This window comes from Papilio polytes, unplaced genomic scaffold, assembly GCF_000836215.1.
Source record: "Papilio polytes unplaced genomic scaffold, Ppol_1.0 DF822178.1, whole genome shotgun sequence".
Taxonomy (NCBI): domain Eukaryota; kingdom Metazoa; phylum Arthropoda; class Insecta; order Lepidoptera; family Papilionidae; genus Papilio; species Papilio polytes.
Window position 1 is genome coordinate 431861 of NW_013527026.1, and position 14962 is coordinate 446822.

Sequence of the window (14962 nt, forward strand, 5' to 3'; positions counted from 1 at the left end):
TCGATTAATATTTTTATGAATATCGTAACAGTTACCTAAATATAGGTAACTGACTGTTCCTATGTCCCATGCGACATCATCCGCATAAAATTATGAATTTTTTTTTATTGTTCACATTTGTCAAATTATAAATAGCAAATGTCAAAATGACATGACATGACAAACCTTGACAACCTTGCTTCCTTGATGTTGGCAGCAACTTATGGTCTCTTACCCACATTACGGTTTTGATCCAAAATCTTTACCCCATAAGTTTAAAGGCGTGAAATATAAACTAAAGCGTGACGTTAGTTTTAGGCTTTATATTAAAAAAAGAGTTAATCAAAAATATGCTGAAATTGTTGACATCTTAGGCAACAAATAAATGTGTGTTTACGCTTTATTATATTAGTATAGATTTTTAGATGATTTTACTTTGGCCTTTTGGCTTTAGAGGCTGATAACTCTCTACAATTCTCTATTTCAACAACATAACGTAGTAAGGTAGGCAGAGACTAAGGACATTAGCTCCTGACACACACATCTATCTGCAAATATCTCTGCATACAAGCCCGGTTTCAGTTGCTCTTAATACCGCCTTTCTTGAGTTTTCCATCAATCTGGAAGGTAAAAGTGTATCTATAAAGACCAACATTGCTCTTTATTTAATCTTGCCTATATTAAATAAAATTAAAATTCATAACTTATCAGAAAACCATGTTTGAATACAGGTTTTGCAATTGCTAGTTCTTAGTATTGCATTATAACGTTGATTGTGATATCTTAGTAAAGCGAATATAGCTTAATTGCCAGATTAAGTTATTTTACAGCGAAATTAAATAGAAAAATTAATTACGAGTTCAACGTAAGTAATGTTTTATACAGTTTTAATAAAATGCAATTCAAACAGCGGGCGCTAACTAGCCGTATTAGAACGCGGAAAGGGAATGCGGTCGATGCACTTTATTCAGTAACATATGTTTCAGACTTTTTTATGTGACTCGCCGCTCCTGTTATTGGCGGAATTTTCAGGCGTTTTTAATTCCAATGTCCGTAGTTTTGTTTCGGCCGGCGGTGCTTTTTTTGCGATTGGATTGCGATGGTTTAGATAACGAATACTGTCCGACATTTAGTGACTGGACGACGCGGACTGACTTCGCGTTCGGTTTTTATTTGAATACGATGTTATTCTGTCGATTTGTTTAACAAATTTTACCAAAAAAAATCAACTATGTATTACATGTCTGTAGCAATTAGTATTACGATTGTAAGAATTGAAACGAAAAGACTAACAAAAATTTATTTAATTGATAAATGCAAGACGACTATGTTTTCTTCCAGACTATCCTCTACGTCTATGCCAAATTTCATCCAGATCCGTTCAGCAGTTTAAGCTACAAACTCTAGCAAACAACCATCTAAACTTCCTCATTCATAATAATAGTACGATTTTTTCTGGATGTACGAGTATTTGTAATGTTAGGATATAGTTAAGTTAGCGCTGTGCTGTCAATTGAGGCACTTGGGACAATATTGATATACTAGCTGCTAACAAAAGAAAGGGCAGTAAATAATTTGTCGTGCGACATCTGGGGGCTTCCCTTTCGGTGTTGCCAGCACGATGTGAATTGCCGCGTTGTGGAGAGAACGCTGGCAAGAGAATAAACTGGTCACACCCACTATTGAGTTTTACCTACGTTGAATTTTTGTTGAGTTAATAAATTAAAGCAATTTTTAAACTTAATTTTCCTAAAATAATACGGAAACTTATAACATTGTCTGTACATATGCTAGTTTTTATCCTAGCTTTTGCCCGCGATTTCGACCCTTGAATTAATAACCAGACTATATTATATCTATGCTAAATTTAATCGATATCTTCTGGTTTCATATTATATATTACTGTAACGGGATAAAATAAGAGTACTAATATTAACCTTCAATCTAATAACAAAATGATAATAAGGCTTTAATCATTCCTTAACAAAAAAATACGGAATTGAGAGCTGGTTTCGAGACAAGCACCTCATTCTACTCGGTCGTGTTTTTTACCTTTTTCATTGGCCCGTGAGATTCTCAACAGCGGAATAAAAAAACATCGCTCAGAAGCATTTCCTTTGAATTTCACGGGAATTGATTTCTAAAACCAACCCTTAATGAGTTTTCTTACGATAATGACAGACGGTCATAAGTGTACTCCTATTACATTCTCTTAATAGTCCCTAGACTTTTTAACTTTTAAAACACATCTAAATGTAATTTTTACAACGTACAAAATCTAAAGAAAAGAGGACCGTTTCTTCAATGTGATATTTTTTATAACTAGTTATTGCTCACGATAGCCCACGTGAAAAAAAAAACTTACTAGTTACAAACGTAGCTTTTCAATGGTGCAAAAATTTTTGGATTCAGTCCAGTTTTTGAGTTATTTCAATACATGAAAAATACAAATCTTCCCTCTTTATAACTTTAGTATAGAAAACGTTTTATTTTATTTATTTTATTTGTATGTATGTAGTTCCCATTATATGTGTATTAATTTCGAAATTGTAAATAATAAGTAAGTATATGTAAAAGTAGTAAAATGTCAATAGTGAAATTTAAGTTATAAAAAACATTGTTGTAGATATGTTTTTTTTAAACAAATTATACTAATATAAACGCGAAAATTTAGATGGATGGATGTTTGTTAGAGTTGGAGCCTAAATGGCTAAACGGATCTGAATGAAATAGGGCATAGATATAGAACATAGAAAAACATATAGGCTACCTACTTTTGTTTTTTTTTCATTCCACGCGGACGGAGTTGCGGGCAAAAGCTAGTATTGTATAAAATTGTATTTAATAACAGAGCAGCAGAAAACTTTAAGATTTCAGTGAAAGATTAAAACGGCATACGTCGTGCCTTTCATAAGGAAAAAATTGAGTCATAAATCTTAGAGCTGTCAAGTTAAGTGTACACTTAAGCTGTTACGAAATAAATCAAGCCTCCTTCAGATATCATCTAAGTTGTGAGCAACTTGAGGCCTTGTACAAGTGATATTAAATTTTACGCCGTTTTTATATACTCCTTGATTTTTTTAATAAATCGAGATTTATTTTGGTTTTAACATTTATTTTAATACTAGCTGTTGCCCGCGACTTCGTTCACGCGTCGTTCGGAACAAACGCAGCTTGCGGTCAGAGAGACAGAAATTTTTTTAATGCGATTTTCGTTATCAGCAACGTAAATAAATCTTCACAAAATCTAGAATTTTACTTTTAGTATAACAAACACTCCAACTTTATTACATGTATAGACTAGCTATCATTGTTGTGTTATTATTAAGAAATTCTATAATCGAGATAGAAAGATTTAAAATAATGGTTCACTAGTTTTCCACCGCGTCTTCTCGCGTGGATTTAAAAAACAAAAGTAAGTTGCCTGCATGTTTCCAGACTATGCTCTATCGTAAATTTAATAGACATCCGTTTAGTTTAGGCTATAAACTCTATTTTAGTAAGATTAGAAATTACTTGTATTTCATTTATTTATCTCTATAGATACATTCAGATATCATCGAGGTTAAAGTGTAACTAGAATTTAGTGTCCCAGTGTGTCCTAGGTCCTTTCTGTAGATTTGCCGCGGGGCAGTTATAACTTTAAGGAACATTCGGCGGGGGTTCCCCGGGGACCGGGTCAAGGATACGGTCGGGATAGTTCCGTCGTTATCGGGATTACAATCTGTGGTAGCGCATCCAGACATTTTGCAGTTAACTTGATTATGACTTGGTGTTTGTTGTTTCTGTTTTGTTGTATTTTCACATTAAACTATTGTTTTAGTATTTAAAGTTTATAAAATACTACTTCTGGTCTGCGACTACGTACGCGTGGAATTAAAAAAAAATAGTAGCCTATGTGTTCTTCCAAACTGTTCTCTACATGTATACCAAAATTCATCGAAATGCATTCAGCCGTTTAGGCTAAAAACTAACAAACATCCATCCATCTAAACTACCGCATTTATAATATTAGTGACAAGGTACTTCTTATGCCAAATATTTTGAAGAAAACTTGTTATTTACTATTAAAGTAAATGTTGTAACAATACATTACTACTAACTAGCTGCAAAATCTTTAAAATTGATTTATTTTTCTTATTTTGTTTTTAAATTATGTCGTTTACATAGTACATTTTAATTGGAAGCACTCGAATAGACCGTCAACATAAGATAACTGTATCTAAAAGTTTCCAGTGAATTGCTGCTGGCTCTCCAATCAATTGACCCGTAGGCGTCTGTTTTGCAGACCGTACAAGTCCACTCTCCCATTGGTGAGTCCGTACTCAGAGTTGGAAGGGCGGCCATTAATCTATCTTTATTACCGGCAGTTTGATATCGATGAATTCACACAAAAGTGTTTATGTGGGAGCCGGTGGCGCGGGGGCGATGACTGTGCGGAATTGAGTATAGAATGCGTGGAATTTGTGGCTTGACTGAGTGGTCCCGTGATATAGGAGCCAATAAAATGTAACACACTACTGTTTCAAGTAATTTAAGGTTCTAGATACAAGCAACTGATTATTATTGACCATTGAAAAGAGATTGATGTTTGTATTTTGTTGCGTGCAATACTGAATTTAAAAAAAAAACTGCATAAATTGTCTAGGCGGTTCTGATGGATTGTGTTGTGATGAATAAAGGCGATTCTTGAACTCCGCCGTTTTAGTAATTTGAACAGCCAAAATCATACATACCAGGCCTCTGACATGTGGTCCTTCGAGCCGATTTTTTTTTTAAATCAAAAAATGAAGATTAAATACATCTTTATAATTTAAACCATACAATTTATATCAAATGTTATACCAGTTTTTTTTCATGCGAGAAAACTATGAAAATTTGGTCAAGAGAAAATTGTACCGCCGGAGGACAGGACGAGAGTCGTGTCGGGTCTCGTAGAAGTTTCCAGAACTTGCAGATTGCCCCGCGGCTATCCGACACTATCCGTAACAGTACGGGTTACCCATTGTCTACGTGATTCGTATAATAATGGAGTTTAATAATAATGTCATGTTAAAATATATTTTGCTAGAAATATGTAAAAAATATTATGTGCACTTTAAAGTAAGGGTGATAATACTTGGGTATGTTTAACGCTGTCACTGGCATGTGTATTCCTGCCCTAAATTTACGTTTATATTCCTCTTTTTTAGTGTTTAAAACTAAGGTATGTAATCTATACTATTCGTAAAAATAAAAAGATTTGTATTTTTGTATGTATTGAAATAACTCAAAAACTACTGGACCGATTTCAAAAATTCCAGCACTATTCCAAAGTTAAATATATCAGTGAGGAACTACACTATATTTTTACAATACTAGTCAATATTTATAGTAAATACTAGTAGTTATTCAATAATAATCTTTTACATTAAGGCTCTTGACTCCAAATTTATGACATTTTCTAAATTTAATTTAAGATGGTTTACGAATTTTAATAGCGTTTTTTTATAGTATTGTAAGCATAATAATACCTTGTGCAACGTATCTTAGACATAAACAAGGAAATGTAAACACGTCTTCATATTTTCCTAGTTTTCAAAGATTTCCTCCGGGAGCGAGATAGAAGTTACCCTGACAGCTTCACGAAACGTTTCCTTTGTTATCCCTTCACGGGTTAACAACAAATTCTCCTGCATAACAAGCGTTTTCAGACAACACAGATTATTTTAAACGAACTAAAAACATCTAGAAAAAGCAAAGACTGATTTTATAGCAATTATTATACAATATATAAACATCAAGATAACTCTATAATATACTAGCCTTTGTATGCGACTAAATCCAGAAAAAAAAAACAGCGTATATGTAAACATACTCTATCTTTATGAAAAACTAGCTGTTCCCGTGCGGCTTTATCCGCATGAAATTATAAAAACTTAATTTTATTGTTTACATTTGTCAAATCAATTGCAAATGTTTAAATTACAATAAATAACCTTACTTCCTTAATGGCAGCATGTAGTTTATAGTCCCTTTTCCACATGAAGCTTTTTTTTTATTTTTCTGCACCCCAGGTTTAATAGCGTGACGTAAGTGAAAGGCTTTTTATTAGAGAAATAATTCTTCAGAAATATGCAGTGGTTGCTGACATCTTACGTCACAAAATTGTGTGTTTACGCTTTATTATATTAGTATAGATATAATCACGTATCATTTTGTTCATTTCGTAGAGTTTTTCATGTAATATTTCTTAGTAAAAACAATTGTATCGGTCAAGGAAAGGTACCTATGTTAGAAGGTTACGGCTCACGCGTGAAGTTGTAGAATGTAAGGGAAATCAATATCTCGAGTTGGGGCCTCACTCGAGGACGCCCTTCTGAGCCCTCGAGTTTCCCAAACGATAGGGGAATCCGTGCAGATGTCATCGAATTAAAAAAAATTGGATATCAAGACATCCAGATAAGTGTTTCAAGTAAGAGACAATGGTTAGCTATAATTGGTTAAAATAATAAAGGTACTATTCCAAAACAATATTTACGTTTTGATTAATCTAAATTAAAAAGTAAATTAACTATTTCTAGCCCGCGAGTTCCTCTGCGTGAAATTAAAAAAAATATTGAAGATAGTAGGTACAGTCTATGATAATGTAGCTTTTAATGGTGAAAGAAATTTTGAAATCGACCCAATAGTTTTTGTGTCATTTCATTACATAAAAAAATACAAATCTTTCGTTTATAATATAAGTATAGATTAGTTTTATTCAATGTACAATTAAAACAGAAAAAATAAATCTCAAGGCTACTTTACGCATTCTCTGTTCCAATACGCACATATCCGTCAATTTTCCTAACTTTTAAATACAGCGAGGACTGGCCGATGAATTCACACACACAGACACTGTGTGTGTCACACGCACACACGTAATACGTGGCCGTGTTTACACATTCCCTCAAACGGTGGATTCTCGAATGTTCTTTCAGCTCTAGCAAACATTGCGCTTTTGTTCTTGTGATTGATTTTATTTCGGGACCAGCATTTTCTTTACATTGGAGCAGTAAGCGAAGGTACAAATTGAATAGTTGCAGTGTCAGTTAAATAGCCAACTACATTTATAGTTTTACCGACAGTAAACTGAACATTTCAACTGTGCAGTTAAAACTATTGGAACTCATCATCTGTAGAAGGGTTAAAGCGGGCGTACACCTTTGACAAACTGTTGTGCGATTGTCGATTGTTTCGCAGCCAATTCAACTGTTTAGTTGCACAACTAAATAAACTATCGCACAACTGTTTAGTCGTGCGATAGTTTAGTAATTTAGTCTTAACAGTATAGTCGCTCTAAATATAATAAATTTGTTAATATCGTCTGGTTTATTTAATATAAGTGTATTTGTTACATCAATGTTCTTAACATGGGCCATCGTTTCGTATTTTCAGATAATTTGAACACTTTGTAATAGTTAGTTAAAAAGATGACAATAACTAAGTAAGTGCTTTACTGTTAGATAAGCTCTTTGTGTTCGAAATCGGTTGCTATCGTAGGGAATTTGGAAGCTCATTGAGATTGTATCGGACGTAAGCTGTCGTACAGTTTGGCCTCAATACAAGCCACATTGCGTTTGCTTGAATGCGGTCTGTACGGCACGGTACAACTGCGGTCCCTATGTAAGATAAAATGTCCTCACTGAATTTAGCTTGCTCTTTGGGTTAGTAAATATAATATGCATCTATAAGAGACTTTTGTGTTAATGTTAGAAGTAAAATTAAAGAATATACTTTTGTAAAACTAATTGTACTATAATTATTTTTATATCATATTTTAGTTAAAAATCCTGACACAATTATTTGGATTATACATAAAGAAATTAATAAATTAATTGACATATAAAATTGGTTATCATATCCCGGATTGTGGTATTTGTGACCCATGAAAAGCCTTGAAAACTGAGGCGAGCCCTTCGAGAACCTTCCATATCAATGTATTGAAGCACTTGCCTTAGATAAGTACAATCTAAATTGAACCTTATTCTGAATAACAGTAGATCGTTTTTAACTTGAGATTATATAATTATCTCTGATGGCACTTTCAAAACGTGTTTGAATCTCCTGCCTTTGTTATGGTTTTGATATATTTCTCAAACTTATGTGATAATAATAAAGTTTCTGTTGAAAATATTTGTGTGATGGTTTGTTATGATAAGAGTTAGGTTTTTAAACCAAAATTTGTTCATATCATAAAACTTTTAATTGAATTTGTAGAACACTTTTATGATTTTAAAAAAAATAATTTAGATTTAACGAGGCGACTAACTTTTTTTTTATTAAAATATCAGAATGTTTTTATGTAATTTACATGCAAATTCCTTTTTCAAAATAAGATAGGTGACAAGTGCAAAAACCAGCAACAATATCATTCCATTTACCAGCGCCCCTTCGATAAAACGCGAACTTACCCCAAAGTTCAATGACCTTCAATCCTGTTTGGATGGAGGGTGAGCAGAGCACGCGCGGGGGTGATATTGCGTCAATATCCCTATACCTTTATAATGATGACATTAAAAAGATATTGCTGAAACACGAGATAGTATTAGAGATACAGTTTAAAAAGTTTGCCATATGAAGACTTTAGGAGTTTCAGAATACTGAAACGACATTAAAGTTTTCTGTCAGATTGTAAGGGATGCTTACAAGGCGAAGTGTGATTTAGTTCAATGTTCTGATGTCAGTGTTGATGTAGTCTTATAGATATATATTAAATGACTCTGAGTACGGAATGTATTCCCTTAAAGCAGCTCTCACTACTCTATGTATGTTTTATGTAAAAGTTTAGCCGGTGAATTGGAATTTAATCTTTCTATCGATTTAAAATAAGATAGAGTATACAATAAATATCGTTTATCTAACGTTCCTTTTGACATTTCGATTGTAGAATTTAATGTAATACGCATAATAAAATTCCCAGGAGAAATATAGCTTCGATAGGAATCACGTTTGTGACTGGACGTTCGCAATTAGACGGAGTTTTTACGAGCCTCCGTCACGCAGCTCGGAATAAAATCACTATATACTACGTACGAGTATGTATTTATATATGTAGTTATCATTTGTTTCTGTAAATATTTGTGGTTATATTACATAGTAAACAAATTTATAACACAAATAAAATGCAAATATACAAACAATAATTAGAACTTGTCTGTTATAAAAAAATGTTTATTTATCTATTTCAAAATAAGGTGTAATGTTTTTGGAATAATCATCAATTTACTATCGTTAAATATTTGGTAGATATAGATAGAGCTAACAATAATTTTAACGTAGCATTTCAAACGCTGGCCCACAAAGGCTATCGGTGGAACTTGCATATGTCTAAATTGTCTCGAACTTGTGTTCATTCTCTTCCAACACGAATTTTGCAGAACTGTTCTGTATAAGCTCCCAATGGCATGAGAATATCAGTCTGTTTTAACGCTGTTTTTAATAAAAATCATCACTTAAAATTAATGTTCAATTTAGTAACATGTTAGTGTAGATTTTTCATATACATTAAGATCTCAACTTAGAAAGTTCCAAGTCCTAGGATTCTGCTTGAGATGGCGCGTTGTTGAGACTTCGAGGCCAAGGTCCACTTCGAGCTGATGGTCGATTTCCCAGTTACTTTTAACCATTTGTTAGTGTTTTGGTTCTATGACTTCAATGAAATGCGTTTCCGAACTACCTAACTTGATTTTTATTCCTTTGAACCACTAGATAATAAAATAAATAGTAAATTAACTAACCCAGCATCAGTTAGCAATCTAATGGGTACGCCTAGCGTTCATTAAATGATCGTGAGATGGGTAGTTAGAAATATATAATAAAATTTGTCAAATAAGTGAAACTGTGGTTTAATTTTAACACCTGCTTGGTATACTGTACCTTTGCGAGTGACGTCCGCTCTGCCATGCTGCCATGAATCAATGACAGTAGACGGCAGTGTTACCATATACTACAGTATATGCATAAGGGTATTTAAAGTATATCTTGGAAATGTACATATGTTGAGTTCAGTGTTCACGCGTGTGAGTGTAAAAGCTGTTACACACTCAGCAGGGAGTTATAATTTTAGTAGAGACGCTTAACTTACTATTCCCAAGGCGGTCGTATGCTATCAACTAAGAACTGCCTTTACTGTTATAATATTTACTTACTGTTTATTATATTACAATCTTATACTGTACTTTATCGTATAAAACATACTTGATACTGATTTTGGTTAGTAACGGTATAAAATAAAGAACGAAGAGAATGTAAAAGTTATAAAATCTGTAATGTTAACGTTTATTTCTATAACAAACTTTATTTCTGTCATAACGATAAACATTTTAATCTGGTATCTGGCAGATAGAAGTATTAGACAGGCCATTTGTAGCCTTTTGGGGGAAGTTAATCGCGCAGAAATACAAAGGACCGTGATTGAACCCAAAGAACAACACCGTTATAATGCTATTGGACGCCGGAGCCTACTAACTTGGAAGCCGTTTGCCGTCATTATACCCACAATGTTGTTAGCACAACGTTTTGTTGAGAGCATCGCTCCCTTCACGCAACTCTACTTAATATCTGGACGAGAAAAACAGATACAAACGAAGTAAAATGAGAATTTCTTCGAGGTACAAAACACCAATCTTGTTAAAGAATATAATGAATGGATATCGAAGACAGAAGCGTGATACGTACCGGTTTATTAATAACTAGCTATCGCCCGCGACTCCGTCCACGTGGAATTAAAAGAACAAAAATAAGTAGTCTATGTATTCTTCCAGACTATGCTCTACACTTATGTCAAATTAAATCGAGATCCGTCTAGCAGTTTAGGTTACAAACTCTAACAAACATCCATCCATCTAAACTTTCGCAGTTATAATATTAAGAAGCTACTCTGGAATTTACTTTTAGTTAATAAAGGTTTATTATTACTGTGTTAGAGCAAGTATTTAAGTAAAATGGAGTAAAGCGTTAAAACAGAATTTAATTCGCATTTACAATATTAATCCGAACGTTGAGTGATATAGACAAAACGTCCTTCATCCCTACCTGGATGTGACGCAAGTCCAAACTGTCAATAAGGGTAGGCTGGAGTACTCTTCACTGGAGATGAGGCGGAGGGTCACTGACTAATCGACGCCGCTCCGGCGCCAATTCTGTTGACATCTGACGTCATTGGATATATTTTTTATTGCTTTACTATACAGATAATCTAGTCTAAGTATTACCTTAGTGTTAAGTAATTAAGTAGTTATTCTGTTCTGTCTTTTAATAATCACTTGACAAATTTTTTATGTTTTATTTATCCTCATTTTTTAATGTCCATAAATTAACTGTTTGATTTTAATTTTCATGTAATTATTTATCAATATATTTGCAACTAAACGTAATTTTATGTCTTTAATAGGAACGTTTTAAAAATTCGTAAATCCTACAATACTTTGTACAAAAGACAGATTCACGCCAAGAATCGTGAGGTCAATCTCAGAGGTCAAAGACATCCTTTCTTAACTCACTCACCCTTTTACTTTAACAGTATTACTTGTGTAATTTTTCCACTATTCTAAGAGTAAGTATAACTTTGTTCATTAAAAAAAATTGTTAAAGTGTAAAAATAACCTTTGTTGTTATGTTATGAAGGTAGATTTGATATGTAGTGTGTTTTAAATATATAATTTTTATTATCAGAATCTAATATGCAACATATTTCAGTATAACATAGTAACTAAGTTCAAGTTTATGTGAAATTAATTGACCGCTAACATCAATTTAGGTCATGTCGCGTTGTGGTCTATGTCGTTAGTGTTCTAAGTTATTACTTGTCTAATATTCTAGAACTTATAGCTCTATGAAATTTTTTTACGTTTTAATTTATTGAAAATTCATTCAGAAATGCGAAAGTTTAGATGGATGTTTGTTAGATTTTGTAGCCTAAACTGCTGAACGGATCTCGAAGTAACTATTGTGCGACAACCTTAATAGACAGATATATGCTATCGCGGTCATTTTAGCAAATTTAAAGGGCTATAATTTCACACGTCATTTCTATGTAAGTCTTATAGTTTAGGCTACGTAAGCAAAGAAAGCAAAACAGACTCTAATTTTCGTCACGCGATTTGGAGCTAAACTATTTAACTACGCAAGGTATCGCCTAACACACATAGAAAGACATACAGACGAATTAGATACCTCTTTCTTTTAGGTAGTCGGTCAATATTAAATGCAAACATCTGTCTGTTTTAATAAAAAATGACTTATTAAATTTTGTGTTTGTTGTTATTTAAATCGATGTTTATTCTATGAAAAGCGTAGGCTAAATTTTGTCGCTTAAAGCAAACACAATTATGTCGAAAACACAAAATCTAAACGCTAAAACAATGTCATGTTTCGGTAATTTCACGGCAAATAATAATGCTACGAGCTACGAGTATTTGCTACGACTTTACGTATCAAATACTCGTAGCAGAAACATGTTTTTAAACACACCAGTATTTGTAAAATAATCATTTTAATATAGTAAATATGTAGTCATAGCAAAAAAAAGCTATTTTAAAAAAGTTTATGATATATTTATGTACTATTTACGGAGTTAAAATAATTGAATCTTTTGAAATTGATAAATAGATTTAAAATATAATTTATATTAACTAAAGGCATAAATTACTGACATTAAAACTTATACTTCATTAAAATATTTTCCTTTTTATATTTATAAAGCTTTATGTGAAGAAAAAAACGAGAGGTTATTCCCGTAAAGTTTGAAAAGTACTTGAGCGTAAACGTTGTAAAAGGGACCTGAAAATTTTCCTAATAAAGCCAACAAAATGTTCAGCAAACCTTCCTTGTTACATACAGGTCACGTAGCATTTTAATATTTTATTATGTCGTAGGCCTTTAAGTGATTTTATACCTTTTTTAATTTAGGCAAAAACATTTTCAGTACTGTTTTGTGCATTTAAGAGGAACACAAAACTAATTAAAATAATGGAAATTAATATTTCACTATCTTTGCTACAATTGTAAACAATATTGAATGCCTTTTGAAGATAACAATATTTGTAATAGTTCATTTTACCTATTAACCATATTAAAATTGACAAAAAGAAATAAACTCAAAACATCAACAGTAACCATTGAGAACATGATCTGGCGATTGAGACTTGATTTAGTTTGGAAATCACTAAAATAATCTATCGACCTTTATCCTTAAAAAAATATAAACAAAAAAATCCTTCGAAGTAAAATTATAATCCATTTGCCCTTGCAAGTAAGCAGGATGAAACATTAAAATGTTTACTTTTTAATATTTCAAGAAAATCCTATATTTAGTTCATTATTAAAATCTTACCAAAAGTAATAATAAAGCTTTAATCTAATGTTTCATTACAAGGAACAAACCGAGTAAAATCTCAAGGCACATTTTAATATATCGAACGAAGTAAGAAAGCCGGGGGAATTGTAAATTTTCTGTTTTAGAACAAGCCACGAAAAATTCTTTACGAGACCCTCCACGCTTCTATGGATATATTTTTTCTAAACAGCCATTAAGAGATGCGCGAAAATCATCCAAACTGACGCCGGCAGGGTTGCGGAGGGACGCGAGAGGACGCGGGAGGGGCGCAGGGGCGGGGAACATCCCTCCTCTATTTTCGGAGCCTAAATTATAGTCCGACCAAACATTGAAGACCTTTTTACCGAATTTCGCGTTCCGTTTTACGACTGCCTCCTAAGCATCGGTCGGATAAATTATTCAGGGAGAAGTTTTTCGGACGTATCGCCTGATGTGAGCTTGAGTGTGCTTTTAATAATTGAAAAAAAAAGGTGTTAATATTCAGAATCGAATATTAAAATAAAAAAAATAACTAAAATACTATTTGATACTAATATTAAAACTATAAGTATAATATAATATTTCATAGTAAGGTAAAAAATCAAATTTAATTCTAATGTTAATTTTCTGTTTTAAATTTTAATCAGTACATTAAATTGTTATACTATTGAGCGTGCGGTAAAATGTAAACGCGTATAAAACATTTGAACAATACAATATCTAACACAACACAACGTGAGACAAGAAATTCGTAATAATCAAGCGCGCACAAGCGAATTTACTTGCGTAGCTAAATATCTCTGCGAGGGAGAGCGAAAGGGAGGCCTGTATCAAGATGCGAAACTCCCCATAGCGTACGCTATGAAGGGACTCGGAGGGAATTTTAGGTTAGTGGACATGTAGACATATAGACGAGAACACGGCAAATTTGTTGCCTAATTTAGTTCGTGTTGTCGTGTGTTTCTTTTGTGCGTACAGTCATCGTTTGTCGTCGTCACGTGATCATTTATTCTGTGTAAATATTAAGTGCTTTCGGTGTTAAAATAATTTAGATAGCTTAGTTCGTAACGTCGATCCGTTGTTAAATGCGCGCGAAATTTGTGCCACCGTTAGCGAAGCATTTCGCTGAATTTTAATGTGTGAAAAATATTTAAAAAATAAACGTAACCTGTTTGTAAACACTAGCGCATGACTAATTAGTAAATATATTGTAAGTACGTACCTAAAAAAAAATTAAATCGCCACTAATGTTAAGGTGTTAAAATATAATTCAACGTACAAAATCTAGTGCCAATTTATGATTAATTTAGTGAAATAGATTGTGTATTGAGTAAGTAGGTGTATTGAGGATGGTTGGAGCGTGTAGTGCGTAGTGCGTAGTGCGGAGCTAGGATTCTGAGTGCGGAGTGCGCGGGTGACCAAACTGGTTGTTTATAGCGTAGCACGTGTGAAACATTGAGTGAACAACACGAGGTCTCTTAGCCGGCAACCTACTATAAGGATCGATAGCATTACGTATTTCGGGGAGAGTGTCGAGACTAACACAAACATAAAACACGCACACTCCCTCACCACTCCCTACGCCCTCTCGAAGTAAACAGTCCGCGAAAGCTTTAAAACAAACCGAATTTATAGTATAAGAAA